Source organism: Diorhabda sublineata, chromosome 9 (assembly GCF_026230105.1).
Source record: "Diorhabda sublineata isolate icDioSubl1.1 chromosome 9, icDioSubl1.1, whole genome shotgun sequence".
NCBI lineage: Eukaryota > Metazoa > Arthropoda > Insecta > Coleoptera > Chrysomelidae > Diorhabda > Diorhabda sublineata.
In genome coordinates, this window is record NC_079482.1 from 7,197,446 (window position 1) to 7,215,801 (window position 18,356).

The 18,356-nt window shown below is 32.3% G+C and overlaps 1 protein-coding gene across 1 annotated transcript in view; it reads left to right on the forward strand.

Moving 5' to 3' along the window:
- Window positions 1-18,356, forward strand: part of LOC130448576 (knirps-related protein-like) — an 88,972-nt gene that overhangs the window by 41,232 nt on the left and 29,384 nt on the right. The window lies entirely within an intron of this gene.

An 18,356-nucleotide genomic window follows, 5' to 3' on the forward strand; every position in this document is an offset into this window, starting at 1 on the left:
AACAATTTTACATTTCATTCTATATAAACAATAAAGAGCCGTTTTTATGGACATACACAAAAAGGCTTCAACCACATAACCTGATGTTATTTAAATAATGAAAACGAGAACAGAGAGAAACTATGACAAGCGGACTTTATACTTCATTTTATATTCCATTTAATATATATTCAATAATTCAATTTTTTATACATTATTTCTTTTATATAGTTTTTGTTTCCATTAGGGACCTAGGTCTTTCTTTTGGAGCAAGAATCTTAATCGTGATCAGAATAATAAACTCGTGAGGTTACAGTAGGTTAGATCAGTTTAGGTTCTTTAAATTGAAAATGTGATAGTACGAACAGGATTACTGTTGAAAGGATCAACCTTATATTTAAAACAAAGTATTCAACTCAATTATGCATTCTATATAAAAATTATCAGTGTGCTTCGTTATTAACACCATACGAAACAAAGTCAAAGTACCCCAAACGGATCAGTAGCCTAATATTTCAATTCGAATTAGGATAAGAAGTACGTCCATTCTAAATAAGTTTGAAATTAATTTAAGGTGTTCAAGTACCCCTAAATCCAAATAAAAATTGGGTCTCGATATTTCGGATTCACAAATAATGAAGCAAAATTTAGAGAAAAATGAACACTTCATAAATAAAAAAATTTCGAAATCAAATAAACCTCTATCTACTTCGTTGAATACTACAAGGATTACTAAATATACAGTGCTTTTCAGATAAAAGTATCCACCTTTAATAACTTTTGTAATACTGGTATTTAGAAAAAATCCAAAAACACGTCAATTTATGTTGGAAGGGGCAAGCATTATGGCTTATTTAAACTTACTGGAAAAGCCACCCCCTCACCCCTAGCAGCATCCCCTTTATTTTTTTAAATTACTTTTCATATTTTTTATGTAAAATTTGGATACTCCTCTTTGAGCTGATTTCAAAGATGTATAATACTTGTAGGTTAAAGTGGTTAGTTTATGAGATAAACAATTTTTCTTTTAAGAGCACAAATTTTACTTATTATTTACTTTCACCTTATTTGCCTGTACTAAAATGGGTTGTACAACAGTTCAAACTCTTTAATCTTTTTAACTGTGCTATTTATTATGAAGTTACAATAAGTGTTCAAAATGAGTACCATTCACTTCCATACAATGGTATAATCTATTTTGAAATTCCTCTCTGACATTGCTTAATACGGCTGGATTTAATTGTCAACATTCATTTTCTATCCTCTCTCGTAATCATCCAGAGATTCTGGTTGGGTAGCATAAGCTTTTGTTTTTAAATACCCCCATAAAAAGAAGTCTAGGGGTATTAAATCCGGTGACCTAGGTGGCCACTCCATCATCTGCCCCCTTCTACCTATCCAACGAGCGGGGAATGTTTCAATTCTTTCTTGCAAAGAGTAAACCATTTCAGAGAAACAAAATAAATAATGTATCAAATTACACTATCAATAGTGACTACAAATTCTAGTTGACAATGTCAAACTTTAATAAAAAGTAGAGTTTTCTGTTGTTTGGATTTCTTAAGTAGAATAAATAGTACAGTTAAAAAGATTAAAGGGTTTGAACTGTTGTACAACCTATTTTAGTTCAGGCAAATAAGGTGAAAGTAAATAATAAGTAAAATTTGTGCTCTTAAAAGAAAAATTGTTTATCTCATAAACTAACCACTTTAACCTACAAGTATTATACATTTTTGAAATCAGCTCAAAGAGGAGTATCCAAATTTTACATAAAAATATGAAAAGTAATTTATAAAAATAAAGGGGATGCTGCTAGGGGTGAGGGGGTGGCTTTTCCAGTAAGTTTAAATAAGCCATAATGCTTGCCCCTTCCAACATAAATTGACGTGTTTTTAGATTTTTTCTAAATACCAGTATTACAAAAGTTATTAAAGATGGATACTTTTATCTGAAAAGCACTGTATATATTTTTACTTTGTTTTACGTTAAGCAAATCAAAAAAATATTTTATTAGTACTATAAATGCTGTATGACAACAATGATGTGGACATTTTTATCAATTATAAACAGAATAATATACTATAGCAATTCTTATGAAAGACATCCGATTAGAAATGAAACTCCTTTGTTAATGTCCTAAGCTCATTTTCTATTCTCTAGGTATTTAATTTTTTTTAATTAAAGGAACGATGAGTAAATCCTGTTAGTGTGACACTAAGGAGGAAAATTGTTATATCCACATTGCGTTTCTCAAAATATATGATTATGATTAAACGGAAACAAGTGAAATTCTTCTAGGATAATGACCAAGGCATTGAGAAAGAAATATGAAGACAGTTAACTTGGTACTGTTACGATATTATAACTATCAACCAGCTACCTATTTCCTACAAAATATGTACCGAAACAAAGTGCTCAGCCCAATAAAGACAACTTTAATTCTATTTTTCACCTCGCTGAAAATAATTCAACTCACTACTTTTAATTCAAGTGGATTGGGTTATGGCAGCTCTCAACTATAATCTTTTGGAAGGTGGTATATCAATTCTCTGATATGGTGACCTAGCCCTACCCTAGAAGATGCTCAGCTGCGATTTACATTTATTGTTGATTTAGAATTTTTCAGCCGAAATAGACTTGAAAGTCTCGAGAAAATAATGATTTAAATTAAATACCAATAAAGGCATTTAAGATATTACAAACTGTTCAAGAATCAGCAATGAGCAATTCAGTTCTAACTTAATCTGATACACTAGAAATGAGTATACCTTAGAAAACTAAGGTATACTCATCGTCGTTCCTCAGGTTTAATGTGCACACACGATGCTCTTATTTTACACTGAAAACACCAAACTAACTCAAAAGAGTTGACCTTCTTAAGTCTTCTTCTTAACCCAGTATTATAAATGAGCTGGATAGCCTCGACATTGATATGATGATGAAGTCTTTCTTCATAACTCTTTGCTAATTTCTTAATAGTCTGGTCAATAGTGACCATTTTCAGGTCCCTGTGGAGGTCAGTATTTCGAATGTACTAAGGGGTATCTACTAAGCTCCTCAATGTTTTGTTTTGGAATCTTTGGATGATTGATAAATTGCCTGCCTTGGTGCATTCCCATAGTTACATACCATAGGTCCATATAAGCTGAAGTATCTCCTTATAAAGTATGAATAAAGCATAAGCTTATTATATAGAAGCAGAGTGGAGTTTCTTCCAATTAGCCAGTACATTTTTTTATAATTCTTCTCTTCTCTTTTTTTCTACAAAAAATGTTAAAACTGCTTCAGCTGAAAGTTTACCATAACACCAGCACTCACAATTACACTGTATTACACACGTTTCGATAACCAAGTTATCGTCTTCAGAAACTAAAGTTTACTGCAGTTTAACTTTAGTCTCTGAAAACGACAACTTGATTATCGAAACACATGTCAGATAGTGTAATTGTGAGTATTGGTGTAGTGTTTCAGTATATATGTCATATAGAAAGAACATTCCAATAGATTTATATGCATGATTTGCAAAATGCCTTTCTAAATATTCGTATTGTGCAAATTTCCTCTACTTTACTTGTACATATACAATTTGTGAAAAAAATTTTCGATCTTCTTTGAACCAGGAACAATTACCCAACTTCCGAATCTTAACAGTAGAAAATAATTATTATACTATTTAGTATTTATACGTAGTTATTATTATGTAGTGAATCCTATAACAGTACGGTCCTGGTCGACTGTACGGAGAATTCATTGGTAAGTATTTGTTACGGCGTTATTTTACGAGTGCAAATTATAAATTCATTGGTCATCTGTTGTACAGTCGCTTTAAAAATGAATGTCTCAACAAGAAATTACGGACAATTTATATATTGATAAATATTTATAACGCATTCTTGTTGAAGTGCAAATAGTCGTCGAAACTATCAATGTTTGACCACACATCGATACTGTACTCGTGCCAGAATGGCAACGGAAGAAAATCGAATGGAAAAAAACAATATAAGTGGATATATGATGGGTTGACAAACAACAGACGTTTATGGATGATTTGGTTTACAAATAAGAACGGTATTCAATGAGTAGTTTGTATAATACCAGGAACAGTATTTCTCATTTGAATCATTGAATCACAAGGGAAAAAACAGAATTAGAGAGTATTGAAAATATAGGAAAAATTTTTTACACAAAGAAACAAATATAAACGCTTCTACATCAATCTGCTACTGTAAGAAATTAGTCAAAATAAAACGGTGCCATTGAAAGGAGATATTTATAATAATTCTGATAGCAAGAAGTGGACTAAAAGTTAATTAATAAATTTGACCAAAAACAAGGGAGAAGCTAAATAAATTACAATAGAAAGATGAATAAAAGAATAAATATCAAGACTTGGTATTCTAAAAGATGAGTCATGTAGAAGCTTGGGAAATCAAACGGTGTCAAAGAAATAATTATGATCAATCTGACAGCTAGAAGGGTCAATTAATAAATTTGATCCATAAAATGGAGCAAGTTAAATAATAACTAGGAATCCACAACCTAACTGTGGCAGACGAATATACAAGTTTTCCTTTTGCTTTTTACTACTACTTTCCTCATCAGTAATTTCCTCTCTAAAGTATTTGTTTTTTCAGTCTTTGGTACTCCTCTGTATCTGCATAATGATCAGGGAGCCTCGTTCATATCTGATGAGCTAAAACTTATTTAACATTGAAGTCGTACAACACCCTATAATCCGAGAGGAAACAGCTATACGAACAAAATAATTGGGTTATTTGGAAAAGATTCAGCTTGCTATTAAGTAAAAAAAATTAAATATCACAAAAAGGCAGCAAAATCTGACTGAATCCCTTCATTCAATCAGGACAGTGTTTTGTACTGTAATAAACTGCACGCCACATTAACGTATGTTCAATCATCTGCAAATATCAGTAAATGGTTGTTCATTTCCTGCTTGGCTATCTACTCCTGGTCCAGTATTATTATAAAACAAATGAGGCAAACCAAAAATAAGCCACGTGTGGAAGAGGTTGAGCTTTTAGTAGCTAATTCTGGCTAATACATGTTCGACTACCAAATGATAATGAGGTTACTGTTTTAAAACGAGATCTAGCTCTGAGGGGAAACCTAGTTATGCGAAAAAATCAACAAGGCTCAGAAGAGGAATACCAATATGTGTTTTCGTCAGATCCGTATCAAGAGGTGGTGCCAGTATCTTCCAACAGTACATATGTCTCCAGCCGACCATCAGTCCCGATCTCACAGTCATTCTTCCATCACATTTACAACGGCTCCAACATGAAAGAAGTCCTTCCATCTATAGACTACATTTAAAGCTAGGTGAAAAAAGAAAATGACCGGGGATGAAATTACTATATTAATTTTATTTTTATTTACCTTATATTAAAATTTTATGTCACCATCAGATACATCTCTTATGTCAGTAGTTCAATTTTTAGTTTATTAAAGCCTTTATTTCCTAGGTTGTTTATTACAAAATTTAAATTATTCAATATATTTGTAGTCTTTTACGATGAGCAGCTAACAGAATGTTGTGAAGAGAGTAAAGGGCTTACAAGTTGTTGATTTTTATTAACTTCTTTATCTTCATCTACATAGTAGAATCGCAACAATTCTTTGGGCTATGTTTATGTTCTGGTTCTATGAAAACGAATGAATCATTATAAGAATCTTCTTACTCTTCACAAAAGCATAAGTCTTTCAAGGAACTGTTTCTTATTACTTGTAGACTAATAAACTCATTATGTACCATTAGAAAATTTTATTACTGTTTTCATTCCCTCTATCAATTGCAAATAGATGATGCTGCCATAATAAGATCATAGCCTACGGGAATTAATCTTGACCACTGAACATCTTTCATTCCACTTAGATAAGATTTATCGGAAGTCAAACTGGTGTTTTGTATGCTCGATTTATATAGCAGAAACGACATATCCAGAATTCTAGAAAGTGAACAAACAAAACCTAATAAATAATATGATAGCCCAACAACAAAACAAAAAACAAATCGCTGCTATGATAAAAGTATTTATAAAGACAAACCTCAAACGAATTCCCTTTTCGCCAAGTTTTAGACTTTCAATATAACCGGACAGAACCGGCTTCATGGTACATGTCGGGACGAGTTTGTGATAATATATATATATTGTGGTAAATTTTTTGCATTGACAAGAAGTTGGAATGTGCTTTTTAATAAAATCTTCAAATTTTGTAATACATAATCGTACTCAATTAACCTAAAAAAATACCACATACTATGATTGAGGTTATGTTCGACAATATGAAGTTTACAACGAAAATATGTTAGGTGAAAGAGAAGTATTTGAACCAGTCACAAAATGTATACATAGTGAAATCTAAGGTAGAAGCTTGAAAATCTTGGATACTTTTTAAGTATTTCTGTTGGATAGGTTCGCACTTATTTCATCTTAAGGTACAAGAAAAATATTTATACTACTAATCAAAAGATTGTACGAAAAATGATTCAGAAATAACTAACAAATTGAATTTAACACACAGACATAAATTTTTCGAGGAATTCATGTAACGTCATTTACCAGAGATATAATAAAGATTCTTTCAGTTTGTGGATAAAAATGATCTTGTGAATCCAAAAAATACAGAATTTTGGCTAAAGGAAATTTTACCAAAAAAAAGGAAATGTCAATTTTAACACCAAAACAGTTGCTTTCAGTGATGAATGTATGCAGTATTATTAACAATTTCAAAATTAAAAAAAAAAATAAAACAGTGATACTAGACTATAGTTATAGCAGATGCAGACAACGACTTTAATCAGAATAATGGTTAGATCAAGAAGAAACTTCAAAAATATCTTTTATTTTCCAGATTTCTAATGAGTAACTGTAATGTCACGCATTGATTACATTTGTAATCAATACGTGCTCATTTATATCAGATAAATGAAAGTTTGTATTGAAATTAATTGCAATAAAATATTTAACGCTTTATTCAAGACCATTCAGAACGCCCTCTTTGTTACCAGTTATTAAAGAACATAAGGCTATAATTAAACTAAACTATATAAATAATTAATCTCTCTATTGATTGTTCATTTTGTTGAATAAAATTTTAAAATAGAAATGATGAAGAGTATACAATCGTTAAATTCTAATTATTAGTTATAGTAACTTAATTTATGATTGTGATTTCATTAGTAAAATCAAGAATATAGAATGGTGCAACTTCATAAGTAATTATATCATTATACGAAAGAGAAATAAAAGACTCTTTAAACTGTCTCATAACGAAGAAGTTTGGAATTATTTATTATATCTCAATATTTTATTGCAACTATGGCGATTTGGAAAACGCACTTCAATTTAAATCCGTTTTATAGTTTAATGATCTATCTCAGCCTCTTTAGTTTGAATGCGATTATACCATAAAAATTACTTTTTTGATTGGGCTAATAAAATATTACTTGGTTTATTAACGAAATAAATGTTTGTAGTATCTTTTTTAATGATCCCATCAAAAGTTATTGCCATAATTCGTTCACTTCTACGAAACGTTGTTAATAAAGAATTTCATACAAGGAATTAAGTATCTTCTTCTTGCTGCATATTTTGTTAATTCTTATAAGCGTTAGTATTTTGGTATGTTATGTCAGATACACTCACCCTTTCACGAAACGGCGCAAACACATGGCCCACACAGCCACGCGAGATACCTATCCTCCAACATCATATCGTTAATCAGTTATTTCGAATGTAGAGACCTCATCTAGAAGTCGCCAAACTTTATTGAAATGCAGTAAACTACTTTTTCAAAATACAAAATGCTGCTCCAGATATTCCTTAACATTGATAAAACTCCACTTTAGCCTGAGTACTAATTTATTTCACAAAAAATCTCCATCAGCATCTTATTCTAATGACTACAATAATGACGTGCTATCAGTTTTTATTATAGAAGGAAGCACTTATTAACCTGCCATTTCTTGTGGTTTTTGAATACTAGTAGCGTTCCTTTTGTATGAAATCTCAGATAATTTGACTCTTTCCTTACCGAAGCAGCACCAACTTTTGTTTTTCGGTAATAAAACGCGTCTTGGGTTAGAATACAATGAACTGAATAAATGACTCAGTTTATCATTCCATTTGACCCACCATATCAAGGGGCTGATATTATCGGTTAAAAGTTGAAATAAATCGTATGATTTGCGGAAGGAAAGCTATGATTATGAATCTCAATTAAGAAAGGATTCTTATTCTCGTATTTTCTTTTTTACTTCGTACAAAAATGGTTAGGAGAAATCGAATAATAATTATTTGGACCGCCAGAAAACGAATTAAGTACCAAACTTTGTAACAACACAATTATTTTTCCATATATGATGCTTTGTTTGATGCTTTTAAACAATTCGATGTAGTTACGTAATTTTTTTTGTCCACCCATTTTACAAATCGTTTTATGTTAACAAATAGATACAACTACATTTCGCCTATGTTCTACCCAAAACAAATTCTAATGGCAACGATCCTTGTATTACTTCATTAAAGATTCACCACCTACAATATGACGTTTGGTCTGTTATTTTATCATTACTGATGATTAACACTCCTTTTTTTGTCGGTTTAGGACACCCACTGAGAATATAGGAAGATTTCATGGCGTATTCCTTACGGTCATTGTGGGTGTTTTAACAAATAAGAACAGTGATGTAGATAAAAATGTTTTGCAAATAATTTAATTTTCTCCTTACAATTCTTGGTAACATTCATTGAATAACTATTCTCAAACACCCTGTAAATTCTGATGAATCGTTGTTACGCTTCATTACAAACTTCAATCAACCCATGAAAGGACTCTTTGATTACCTCCCAAGAATTAATAAAACCAGACTGATTTTTTTAATCGAAACAAGAGAGTCTGATTCTTATTTTGCAGGTATCGAACAATATATGTAGTGTTAACCATCGTATATTAAGAATAGATGCAAATTTAAAAATATCCAATGCCTCGATAATTCACTATAAATATATAATCCGAAGCGAATTTCTGAAGAGAGTTTCATGCAATTATAGTATAGACGATGAAATAGAATACACCATATGCAAGACAAGTTTGAGTGGCAATTGATATTTTCCCATAACGTTTTCTTAACTTAGCTTCTTTTAGAAAAATAACCATCTGGCTAGTTCATCAAAGTTTGTACTAAACCTACTGACAATGAGCTTATTAAACTTCAATATTGATTACCTTTAATTGGATGATTTTTGTAATGTCCCTCGTGTGAGGGTGAACAACGAATAGCTCAAGAATTATTTAAAGCGTGATACAAATATTGGAATGGTCTAAATTTAGATTAGTGCTTGCTTCCGGATTTTGTCAGTTGCATTCAATCAAAGCACTTGTTATATACTAAGAACTATACAGAGAAACTAACCTTCAAACTTTTTATCGTGATAATATAATAATTTAAGACTATTTGCAAGTAGTATCAGCAATTTAAACATAGAAATAAGTCACTTAAGATACTAGATATCCTCAAACTTACAATGAATCTTCCATCGTTTCAAGGCGAAAAATTGTGAAATCTTAATTTCACAAACTTTTGTCTTATGATATATATGATAGCCAGTGTCTTTAGATAATATTGGTTCATCCATTGTGATTGTTATTTGGATCTATCAGATCACATTCAACAAACTTTTCAAAAAATTATGTGGCTGCAACGATTCGGAAAATTTTAGTGATCGTCAGTCAATACATTCGTGACCTAGCAAGCTCAAACTGTTCTATAATGATACATTACAGGAAAGATTTTCCGAAATTTTTATCGTTAGTTATAATTTATTGAACATTTTCGTCTTCATCACGTAGATCTACTTGCTATAAACTAATAACAGTTAGTATTTCAAATTTGGCGGGTGAAGCAATAGTGACAGCCATACTTACTTGACAGGAAATGGCGTATCGATCTTAACTGTGACATATCGTTTGGAGAAAGAATTGCACAACAACAAAAACAGTTTGTTGTATGCCTGAGCGATCGGAGGTTGAAATAAACCTTGTATAAAGTGGACTTACATCGAAAAATTTCAATCGATGGTTGTGTATGTTGGACAGGCTAGGGGATCTGTTAATATACGATTTAGGGAGCATTTAGAATATACATATACCTACAGAACAGTCGGATATTACAGAAAACGTTGTAAATCGTAATCTTATAATAAATAATAGAAAATTATTACTAAAATGCATTCAGCAGTATATGTCCAGTGCATTTAAGATTGTGAGATGGTTCCTAAGATTTACCACTGAAGTTTTTCTGCGAAAAAAATTTCATTGACGTGGATATTTAGTAAATATATGCGAAATACTTAAGGAAGCTTCAGGATATATTTGGCAGATTTTGTATACGAGTTGTATATGGAAACGCTTTGGTGGTTGAAAATGAAGAGCAATAGGCAAGTTTCAATAAAATTTTTATCATCACTCCTGTTGATTAACCATTCACAAAAATTCAGAATTGCAGTTGGCTGAATTGTAGTTGCATGGCCCTACCCACATTTTATAATTTCTCGTCAATCAAATGAAAACTTTTTGAAACGCAATTTTTCTTTCCAACATAAAGTACAAAATTATAATTACGTCAAGTAGTTATTACTATTTACAATAGAGAAGAATTTAAGATTACGAATAAAATTAGGTTCATTGCAGCTCAAAAGTATGAAAAACTGTGTCGGCTTTTCATTGTTGAGTATTTCTTACCAGGATCGAATCAATAATTAGGTAAATATTTGTTTCAACTATATTACTAATACGTTTTTTTAAATAGTCGGAAGATTTTCTTAGTGTGTTTTCTTTTAACTATCTTGTACTCATTCTTCTCTCTCTCTCTCTCTCTCTTCTTTCTTCAATATAATTCCAATTATATCAAAATTAAAAAGAGTTAATTCGTAAAATTGAAGCTGATCAATTTTGTACGAAACTTTCGGAAAACGTCCCTCCGGTCCTGTTAAAAACATTTCAAATGATTGATGACTTTGTATATTCTATTACATAACAAAGATTTGTTATGTTCTCTTAGAATTGTTATTGTAACTATTAACTAATTCATCAAAGTTTATTTCCTTTATAAAAGCTCGAGCTTATTTATATTTTTGCCTTCATCCATATTAGCTGCATCGGGAACACCAAAAGAATTACGTGGTGCAAGTCATGCTGGTATTCATGAAAGTTGTTCGACGATTAGGCAGCTGCATAATTTTTATTTTATTTACTATATACGAACCATTCGATAAATCGAGCAATCTAAACGAATCGTTCTAGATATACTAAAGTGAAAACAAACTATCGAAATAACTTCAAAAATAGGCTAACTAAAAAAGTAAGATCAGAGCAGCTATAATATTATCCAACAATAAAGTTTTTATACAAAAATTATATATTTGTTATATTAAGTAGATTGACTTGACTAATCTTCCTTACTATCGCTTTTAGTCAATTAAAATCTTCTTCATTAGAAAATACATACTTTATAATTGCTAATGTTGAGGCAGAAAGTGGTTAGAAGAGAAGTCGTACTTGATAAAAAACTTGTGGTTCCCAACAATAACCAAGAACTACCTGCGCCTGATCTCTGTAAGAAAGTGACACGTGTCATTCCTTATCAAAGGAAACTCATTTTATAGATTAGTTGGAGGACTCAAAGTCTATCAAGACATTAGTATTGAAAATGACCGCATTTTAGAATGGGTCCAAAGCTCCGAGTGAAAAAATCTGGAGACTTATTATTATTCATATTGGCAGTAACGACAAATTACTATGATATGTCCATGTGTTTCCTCTCTCAAAACTTTTGGACAAGTAATCCAGTGCAATGAATTATGATTCATTCACTACTGATACAATCATCCAATCTAAACGATCTAGTGACTAGATGTAATGTAATAAATAAAAATGAGTGTCTAGAATTGTTGTCATGGATTTAAGATGATAAATCGATATTCACTGCAATAGAATGAATAGCCAAACGAAAGAAAGATGTAGAACTATGGAGGGTAGAGTTAAGGAAAACCGTCTTGTATGAGGTATTTGTTGAAAAAGTTGTCCAGCTGTAACTAGCAGTTATATATTTCATGTAGAATTTTCGGATAAATTGAAATAGTTATGAGTTTCAAAAAAAATTTCTACTCTAATCCTACTCTAATAGTTTATGGCGCTCTTTTTAAAATTCTTCTACTTGTTACCATAGCGCCACCTTAATTTCCTTAATTTCAACAGAGACTTTTCGATACACCGAGACGGGTCTCCTTATTTCTACCCTACATAAGTATAACGATAAAAAAGGAAGACCCAACAAACGAACGGTTCTTCGCAGAATGCGGGTAGGCGGGTACAGCTGCGACTGTGTAACCTTTCATATTAAATTTCATTAAAAACAATAAAGATATAATAACAAGTCCACAGCAGGGATAAAATATAGGAATCGCATTTTCAAGAGGCTCATTAGCATTCTACACTGATGGCGAGAATATGGACATGTAGGAGCAGATATATATGGCTCCAAAAACCAAATTTCCTATCCCATTTGGCTCAGAACGTTCCAGTTCCAAGCGGAAATATGTGCAGTCGGCAACTACAGCAGATCCACTCTCCAAGTACTTGATTCTTGTAAACTTCTCACTCACCGGGTGCAAACAACAAAGCTACTCTAATTTGGGTACCTGGCCACATCGGAATAAACAAGCTGATCACCTGGTGAAGAAAGACAGGGTACTATTTTATAGGACCATAACCTTTCGGTAGGAAAACCACGAGAAAGTCTGAAGCAATTTAAGAATTTTTTTTATTCTACTAATTGGATTCAAAGTTTTTTCGTTATTCACTCCTATGAATTGCAACCTGAATAACTTTGAGGAAAAATATTTTGTTGTGGGATTGAGACAACGTAATAATGTTGAAGCTAGTCAGTGGCCACAAACCTCTCCTTGCAATTGGAGATATTATAATATCGACAAAAAGGTCGATTGACATCATGCTCTTCAGAGGAGATGTAATCTAATATTCGTCGAGGCATTAGCCAGGAAAGTAGTTGTTTTCTCCTTTGAAGAACGGCAGAATACATTTACAATATATATCATTACTTATTACACTGTTATACCTTGGACTATTTTATTAATGTTTGATTAAACGAACTTGCATTGTAATATATTCATTATAAATGAATATCATTTTAAGTAACAACAATAATTATTTCCAACCATGAATAATAGGAACGTCTGTTTATCTAATTAAGTAATATAAATGACGTTTTCATGTTTAAACTAAAAAAAACTCTAGTTACTGAATCAAGTGAATTAGTGTAAGAGATAAACTTGAGAAAAGAACGGCCACGACCTAAAAGTAGTCAGTATTTATATTGACAATAATATAGTAATTTGCTAGACAATGTATTGCATAAAGCTAATGCTTCGTTGCATTTGTGCAATAATAGCGTTAAATAGGCACCTTATCAGTTATGAAATCTTCATTTAGTTAAATGATATTTGAAATGGATTCAAGGAAAGTGAAAACAATTGTTTGTTTTTTGACCTGTTGCCGGTGCTTCTCTTTCAATGATGTAATTACGTTTCTTCACATATGCACTTGTAGTACATTTATTATTATTTGTAGATCTAGCTGACTATTAATTTACTGTTAAAATATATAATAACAAATCATAGACCAAAATATTGTATCAGGATATAGATATACCTGTTAGTAACTATAAACGCATAATCAATCAATATCTTGAGGTAACTATCACAAGAAATGGCTTAGAGACTGAGGAAATCAGAAGCCGAAGCTATCGTTTTTGAAGTTTTTGAAGGAAGTATAGACTAGACAAAGCAACAAAAGAAAATGTAAAAGGAACCGTGATAGTAAATGAAATAGTAACTCCTTAAATTGAACAGTGAGGTTTGAAATGATGTGGACACGTTCTTCGAATATAAGACAAATGATTTCAGTAGACACTCCAAGGAAGAAAGAAAAGAAGCAGATAATGTTTGTGAAAATGGTTAACGTAGAACTGGAAATAAGCTGTACATACAAGTGATAAAAGTGATAAAAATTAAATATTTCGATCGAGCACAAACATTCAACGTGGAAAACGTGCAGTATCAATTTGACATTTAACAATTCAGGGTTGACTTGAGTTTTTATATTAACAGTGAGAATTTATTTCTATGTGAGGTAAGAAATTATCTATTAAAATTAAAACAGAAACGTCAATGTTGTTTCAGTTTTATGTTGAGAAACCTTTGGAGTATTGTGGCTAATTTTTCAATGATAAACTCACTCCTACGTATTCCTATTATTTCACACTCAAGAACTACTACAAACTGGACTGTCTGATATTTATTCAAAAAGTGATTGAAGGGGATTTTGCGCACTATGGCTTTAAAAACAATGAAACAGATATACCTAAATTCGGAAAGGTTTATGCATTAGAAACCAATTAGAATAACATTAGAATAATTTATACCAGTATAACAGCTCATCACTATCAAAGAGGATTTTCGTCGAGGGTTTCTGAGGTAGCTTATAGTTGCATTACTATATATCAATAGTTCGCAAAACACTGATAAACTATTAAAAATATATGATGAAAATGGCTGATAAAATAGATGTTAATAATTGAGTCCCATTTCATGCCTTTTTCTCCCCCTTGGACCAAAAATATTCCCATAGACACCTCACTCTCCGCTTACAATAAACATAAATCCCCTAACGCTTCTAGAGAAAGTTTTCCTAGAAATTCTGCATAAAAAATCCTTTAACTTAATTCTCTATACGGATGCCTTCACAGCTGAATCCGGTGTCGGTTGCGCAGTCACTACAAACAACGAACTAATAAGTTCTTTCTGGTTTCTTCCGACGTTTAGTGTACACACTGGTGAATTATACAATATCCTTCAAGCTTTCAAATTTATCTCTCCGCTCCATTAACATATCGCCATATGTACTGACTCTCTCTCATCCATCCAGTAGTCCAGAACATTCACGACATGTACCAAATTCTCATTGCTCTTGATATAACAGTGTCTCTCTTATCTGGCTTGCTTTCATCGTACACTGAAATCGGTGGAAACTAATCTGTAGATAGCCATGCCAAAGAAGCCACAAAGACTCCTCCTGAAATCACAGTTCACTTTGGTCTGAAGACTTCAAAAACCTCATTTAAGAATCTTGGCTCTACTTTTTAAGTAGAAGAGAAGCTGTGACAATAAGAAGACTCCGCATCAACCACACAAAACTTACTCACGGCTATTTGATGTCGTCAGAAAGTCGTCCTCTCTGCCAAAGTTGTTATGTCTGTTAAGCACATCTTTACTGACTGCAGAGAATACTCCACCGCATACCAGCAGTTTGATATGAAAACCAACCTCAAGAAGACACTTAACTGCCCGACATAAATGAAGAAAATCAATGAAAAGGAATATAACTTATAGACTATTAATGATAAGAGAATGAAACGCGAATTTCATGGCCGTAGTATCTTGGTCAGTCAGTATACATTTCTTGATGTCGAGATTTAGCTTTATATTGAATAAAGATGGTTTCATCACATAATTTATAATCAACACCTTGAAGGTAATATATCAAGGCCGAGAGGATCGCTATATGATGGTGTATTACTGATAACATTCACTATTGATGGTCAACACATCAGTACTATTTTATAAAGAACGTGACTTCTAAAAACTTGGAATATATATAACGGTTACTGTAGTTATAATAATTTAATTATGTACAGTTTCTAGTATTCTACCCATAAAAAATATGACCAAGCTCCATACTGCATCAGACACAGCATTTTGTCACTCTTGAACTGGCTTTAAGCCATAAAAACATTTATAAGATCATTAAATATTCTTATCTATAGAACTTAAAGACAATTGGTAATAAGAAAAGTCAACTCGAATCTCATGGCCGTAGTATCTTGGTCTAGTATACATCTCTGGATGAGATTTACGATTCTATAGAAAAAACAAAAAATAATCAATTTACGAGATTAGACTGACGGACAAGATATCCTTGAAGGAAATATATAAAGGTCGAGAGGATCACTTTAAATTAGCTTAGTATTGCTGAAACAAAATTATTTTCTTAAGAACTTTGAAAGTACCTCTCAACTGTATATAAAATCAATTTTTCATAGTGACTAACAAAAAATATTTTGAAATTTTTTGAAAGAATTTGTTTTTGCTAGAATTCTCGTTCATCTCGTTAACTAAAAGATTTGTGAAAAAATCATTAATATCATAGTTTTGACGTTACTTCATTTTCGAAACTTACGTATTTCTGTTAATCCAATCAAGAGTTATCTCGAGTTATTGCAGATTAGGTAATGCAACCTGATCGTTTATAACGGTCAATCTCGAGAACTAGAGACAATTTGTTGGCCTATGTAATAAATTCCATATATAGTTAATGAAGAATAAAATAATTTATTGCTTATCTACTGAAAATGATTATTATTATTCGTAGAAGATTATGAGATTATTCCATGATTAAAATGGTTGCTGAGAAAATGAAAGCGCTCCTATGGTGAATTCGAGAGCAATAATTTTAGAACGGTATTAGCGAAAAATTGATTTCGTATTCGATTTATTGAACACCATATGGTGAACCGAAGAGATATTCTAGGTTAAAAGTCAATGAATATGTATTATTTCTCAATCGGAACTAACATAAAACACAATTATCGAAACTGTTATCTGATTGTGTGAAATAATTTAAAATGCTGAACTTGTCAAGATTTTAAAATTATGTTCATTTTATACAAATATTTTCGACCGTTTTTTTGAATATATGGAAATACTTTTCTGAATCAGGCACGATCTGTGTCGTAAAACCAGTGTCGACGCAGCGGGTACCACAGAAAAACAAATATCTACCTTAAGCGACCACAACTTTTTTTGAGTCAGATGAGCAATAATTGTGGTTGAGGTCGGTGAAACACATTCAATATAAATACATCATTACTTGGATTTACTCGTGAAATTGACTGGTTAAACTGGGTTTGATTATTGACATACTAAACAGTTAGTTTCGGATATATTTATTTATTTCAACCGCTTCAATGAGGACGATTCATAGGAAATAAATAAACCCTTCATGTCTTGTCGTGTTACGATTGCCTGTAACAGTACGGTGGCAAAATTAGAATTTAAAATCTATATAACAAAAAAATACAAGTCATATGCATTTTTAGTTTTAATCAATATAAGATAGACAAAGCAGGTTTTATTCTTTGAAAATTACATCTTCCAAATGTTGGTCGTTACGTCGGACATATTCTTGGAACCTGGCTTCAGTATTTCTTACCACTCCCTGGAGAAGTGTGCCACCGAGATGCCATTGACTTCGCGAACGATATTTTCTTTCAGTTCAGAGATTGTCGCCGGGCTTGTTTCATACACTTTACTTTTGAGAAACCCCCACAGAAAAAAGTCCATGGGGGTAAGATCCAGGGACCTGGGTGGCCAAGGGATGTCATCGAAATGACTTATCAATTTGCTAGGGAAGAAATCACGAAGCAACGCCATGGTCTCAGTAGCAATGTGTGGCGTGGTGCCTTCTTACTGAAAACATGTCTGTGAAGTGGAGGCAGGATGTTCGCTCATTATTGGAAATAAATAATCGTTGAAAATTCGCCTATAAGCAACACCGTCGACGGAAATTGCTTGACAATGACGATTTTCAAAAAAATAGGGTCTAATCATTCCCCTGCTTGACAACGCACACCAAACCGTCACTTTGGAACTGTGAAGTGTCTGTGTATGTTTTCAGCGGGGGTTTTTCTTTTAGAAGACCAATAACGACAATTTTGGTTGCTTACACATGGGTTTCATCACTTCAAAAGATAGTGTTCACTGTGCGAAATCGCTCCAACATTGTCTCACAGAAATTTTCACGAATATTGTGATCATTAGGATTGAGCACTTGCACAATTTGAATTTTAAATGGATGAAATTAAGGATCCTTCTTCCATAATCCATGCACTATAGTTTTTGCAAGTCCCAAGGCAGCCGCTCTCTTGCGAACGGACTGTAGTTATTGCTCGGAACCTGCGCATCCATGATCGAATCAAATCTCCACTTGGGGCGTCACGTAACCGTCGAATATTGTAACGTGAGCAAAATCGAGCAATTGTAGACGATCATTGGCTTTGAAATACCTACGCTTTGATTGCAAACACACGTTGTTCACCCGTCTACTGCGACATCGCGACTAAAGACGATGTCAACGCTGACCCCTCTCCGCCCCTCCACTCTATGGTTACGAAGAACGTGGTTTTTTAAAACTTGAAACATATAGTTGAAGTCAAGGAA